We start from the raw sequence: 5,542 nt of genomic DNA, 5'->3' as shown, positions 1-5,542 counted from the left end.
GGACTTCACCTCAATGAATGATTGAGATATATTTTTTAATATGTGGAAGGAGAAAACAAATTAGAATTTATAAATACACAATTTTGACTTCATCTCCAAATTGTTTGTGGTTTATAAAAATTTGAACCATGAAATTTAAAGTTTATTAATTTTAGATATTCCTTACAATAAATCATGCATCTTAATTTTTTGTTACATCTAAAAAAAATTATACCCTAATAATCACAAAATTATGAGGAGCATTAATCTCTTTAATTAGACAAATAAATTGATTGCAACAAACTAACATATGTAATTTAATATGATGCTCAATATTTTTTATCATATAGATAATTTAGAGTGATTTTTACATTCTCCTAAAAAATAATATGATATATTTAATAGAATAATAAAATTATTTCTCTTCATTATTTATTTTTTCTAAAGTATTAGTATTGGAGGCTAAATTATATTCTCATTTATAGGAAGATAAATTCATAAATAATTTCTTCGTCCATATTTATTAGGTCATCTGATAAGTGCATTTAACTAGCAAATGATTCTATATTTGATGGAATCCTACAATATTCCTTTATGAATTAAATAAAATCCTCTCATGTATAAATCTAATTGTGCTTCATCATTTGTATGAAATTTTGTGCTCTTGTGCTTCAATCAAGGATATCTAATTTCAAACTCTTAAGAAAAACCTATTCTTGACATGAAAATGTTAAAAATACATATATTTCAACTGCATTAAAAAAAGTATAGGTTATGTGATCTATTCTACTAAGTAGCCTATTCTATGCCTAACTTCTTTTTTTTTTTGTTTTGGAATCCATGATATTTTTATAATTAATAAAACATAAAAATAAAATTCTAGTATAATAAATTAATATTATTATATTTTAACTTGGATTCAAAAATTAAATAATAGCATTCTAGTATTACATATAGAGTTATAATACACTTGTTAAATTTGTCATGCGTTGATTCTTACATGAGGTGGCCCATCTATATGCAACTCATGTATGTTATAATATAAAGTACTGGCCCTTGAAGAGTCACTTAAGGTACCTGCTGGAGGGCCTCGTCAAAGGTAGGGCCACATAAAAGGTTGAGGGAAACATTTATCCCAATCAGTTCAATCCACGTGTTTGTGCCACTTTATACCATTAGGTGTGGTTTTTTGTATCCATTTTTACCTAATAAACAAATGGTTAAAGGCTTGCTTTTGGACTTCATGCTATTTGAATTATTCACATATATATAATAGAGCTTCTTACTTACTCTCCATTCTTACTCATTTCCTCACTTAGATCCTTAGCTTTAGCCTGCCAAAATTTGTTAGTAGTGTTGGTTGAAGCCCATAGGCAAATTTGGATTCAACAAATTGGTTGATAGAATTATGAAAAAAAGTCCATTGATAATCATTGGAAATTTTTTGCAAATACATGAATAATTTGTTAAAAAATTGTCACTTAAATAATCATTATTTTTTAAAAATTTATGACAAAATCTATTAGTATCAAAGTGAATTTCAATTATAAAATCATTAGTAAAATCATATTTTATTATTGTTTTGTTGTTGATATTATTATTTATAGGTTGCCATAAATTCATATTAATTTGATACATATATACATTAGAAAAATCCATCGGTAGTAATTTATTTTCTTGAGTAGATTGAGGATGGGCTAACATGTTTGTATTAAGTAGACAAGAGAAAGATAATATGCTAGTACTAAGCAAATGAGGATCAACCATCATGATTGTGTTAGGTAAATAAAGTTAGATCTTGAAATCTCATTAATTTTAACATACGTCGGATTGTGTGCACTAATCAAATGAGCAGAGTCCATCGAGCTTAACAATACTTGATATGATGTTTGTGATACCCATGCATGGATCCCAATGTTCGGGCATAAAATTAGGGAATTATGTTATTTATTTTATAATAAAATATTCTCCATTTATATAAATAATGAATGAATCAGATCACATCCTCCCATGATTAAAAGGGAATTAGATTATTTTATTTATAGGTCAAGCCAACTAGCTTTCTCATATCGAGGGTGCTCTGAGTGCTCTGAGCGGTTGCCCATGGAATAATAACTTTTTGTCTTTAACAATAACTCTAATAAGTGAACAAAATATACAATCATATAGATTTGAATAACATAAGTCCAATGGTGGTTACAAATTAAAATTCTAATGGGAGGATTGAAATGAATATTTTGAGAAAAGTATTAATTTAAATTTGTGATAATGAAAAATGACAATAGTTTGCATTAAAAATTTTTCCTTCTTAACTGAAATATTTCATTGCAAATAATTCACGAAATGGAAGTTTATATATAGCCTATAGAAGCTCTATGAACTTAAAAATATTGAACATATTAGAAATGAGCACACCCCATCATAATCACTTGACATCAATGTGATGCTCATAATAAGGATACATTAGAGGGTACTCAAATGAGCTCTACAATCATAAAAAATGGAGGCAATTACCACTTCCCTTTTCATTAAGTCTAAATATATTTAAAAAAAAAAAGAGTAATTGGTTACAAATAACTCTCATAGGTCAAAGAAGGACCCTAAGGTGAACTTAATATTATATACAAAGTATAATTAGCTATAATGGTATATAATCACAAGGAATGAATGGACTTCATGGTGCTTTTCTCATTTAATGTTAAAAATAATTTTAATTTTACTTTATTAGCAATGGTTATAATATAGGATCTAGAGTTGGAGCAACTAAAGAAGAAGTTAGATTTTCTCCATAATTATTAATGTAATGAGATCTTTGTATAATAATCAACATGTTTGAATTTACAAGAAAGAAGATCATGCATCCATATTAAAAAGTCTTTATATGGACATAAGTTGTCTCCTAAATAGCAGTACGAAAAAATTTAATGATTAGCTATATATGGGCTCAATAAAAAAAAACTTATATATTAGTTGTGTGTGCCACAAGCAACTTATGAATGTATCTTTAGCATACTTGCTCTACGGATATATCTTTTGCATACTTGGTCTTATATGTTTAAGATATATTATTTATAACTAGATATATGTCATAAATATCAATATAGTAAATTCACCCCGTACTGTATTTTCTTTCATAATTTTTTTTGTAGGAAATTCTGTTGGTAATTGGTGAACCCGATGAATTTTTTTGTTGTAAATGCTATTTTATTTTTGAGGGAAAAATTTATCAAAATTTCAGTCAGAAAAGGCCCTATTTCAATCCGAGCCCGCCTCCCTCTCCCATTTCATATTTTTTCTCCCAAAGACATCTCTTGGCCTCTTTGTCACCCGTAACCGTCCAAGGTGATTTCTAGTCTGTTTAGCTCTATTTCTTTGATATTTGAAAGGTATTATAATAAATTTTTTATTTTTAAAGATTTTTTACATTAGATTTTGTTTAAAATATGTTGTAGTTATATATTTAGGGTTACATATAAATTATCTTTTGCATCCATCACTTTGTTACACTACAAGAAAGTTAGCAGTTTGCGGTGAACTTTACAGCGGATTATTCTTTTTCAAAAATGGCGACGAATTTGGGTCAATTTTTTTTTTTTTTTTTTTTGCTTTCTAAAATGATTGTTTAGTACAAATATTTCTTGAATAAAATTTTTTTATGTTAAAAAACTATTTTAAAAAGTAGAAGAAAACCTTTACAAATAAAACCTAAAATTTTTCTCAGATTCAAGTAGGGGTGTCAATTCAGGTCGACGGGTCGGATTCGGTTCGAACCCGACTTGATCCGGGTGTAAACGGGTCAACCCGAACTTGACCCGTTTAAATATAATTTGGTCAGGCGCAGGTAGCTGCTCAGGCGAGAGATGGCTTGGGCAACGTGAAGCCAGCTTGGCCGGGCAGAATTTGTGGTTTTTTTGTTGAAATTTTATTACAAATTTTCATCACTAATCCACCGCAAAAGGATAACTTTCCTATAGTGTTAAAAATAGTATTGCACGCAACATGATTCTTATTTAGGGTATATTCATGCCTAAAAAAGTTGATATTATGGAGGGTGACATAAATTTGTGAAATTATTATGTTAAATGGTAATTATTTAGGGCTATTCATGAATTAGAACATTTCTTATAATTATATTATTTTAATATTGATTACCAAAGTCACATTCACTAATTGCAATAGAAGAATCCTAATTAGTGGAAATGGAATGTGGTGCAAAGAGATTAAATACCTTCATATATTTTCAGCAATTCATATATTTTTTATTTTTTTATTTGTTAGATCAAGTTATGTATGGGATATCCGAAGTTAGAGGTCATGGGTGTATAATAGGTTGTTACCAAGAAGAAATTCACTCTCAGATGAATTAATTTATTAAGTGAGTTGAATAATTTATTGTCATGTCATGTCAATTATCTTCATTTTTATCAAATGAGATGTTAGATGTCTTAGCTCAAAGCATAAGTCGGAAAAATTTGCCCTTTATCCGTCAGAAATTCGTCGGAAAACCCGCCGGAAACAATTCCGCCGGAACTCCGCCGGAAAATTCCGCCGGTAATGGGCAGTTTTTTTGTAGTGGTATCCAATTTGGGGTTGACTTGATCTACAAAAATTGATAGTTGTATCAATGATTGTATGTTGTATTATAAGGATGCCTTGTTAGAAGTTGCATATTGTAGCTGCATTGCACCTTGATACAAATCAAAATATGAGAAACAACAAAAATAGAAGAATGTGCCATATTCTCAATTATTTTATTAACCCATCATTCCTAAACTTCAATGGTTGCATGCATCGATGGGCTCTGTTGGTCATATGAGATGACATAAAGAGAAGTTATCTCAAGCAGGTGTTCTTACTCATCCTTTAAATGATGAAGCGTGGAAGTATTTCGATTGTATACATCCTTCGAATTATGTAACATAAGACTAAGATTATAAGCAGATGGCTTAGCTCCTTACGATCAAGCAATTTCACCACTCTTGCTGGCCTATTATAATAATAGCTTATAACCTTCAATAGTCTCACGATTTTATTTTATTTGTGTAACTTTCGAGGAGGTTGCCAATTTCAGCCTCCCAGAATTGAGTTTTAAACTTATTTTCTTGTGGTTTCACAGCAGGCTCCATGATCAACTGATTGGGATGGAGGCGAGTTAAAATCATCTTGAAAATATCCTTCTCTGTGGTCGATATGAGAATTTATATCGAAAATTGGGTGACAATTGAGAGTAAATTTATATTAAATTTAAATATTTTATAGTTATTTCACCAAATATTTTAAATACTTCATGTCTACTGGATTATATTTTATACTGAAGGCTGAAGCAATAATTTTATCCGACAACAATTATTTCGCGTGGAAAGACGTATGATTTTCCATATTGAAGATAAGCTAGCGGAGCCCTAACGTACGTTTGCCTTCAACATCGTACCTATAACACAACTCTCCTTGGCCTATTGGTTGAGAGCTTAGGCTTCCAACTAAGAGGTCCAAGGTTCGAGTCTTTGTGTATGCGTTGTGTGTGTGAGTTTGCCTTAAATGGCCTAAATGTCCCAAAAAAAAA

Source organism: Dendrobium catenatum, unplaced genomic scaffold, assembly GCF_001605985.2.
Source record: "Dendrobium catenatum unplaced genomic scaffold, ASM160598v2 fragScaff_scaffold_231, whole genome shotgun sequence".
NCBI classification, from domain to species: domain Eukaryota; kingdom Viridiplantae; phylum Streptophyta; class Magnoliopsida; order Asparagales; family Orchidaceae; genus Dendrobium; species Dendrobium catenatum.
The sequence above is the reverse complement of the archived record's forward strand: the minus strand, read 5'-3'. Positions refer to the sequence as shown.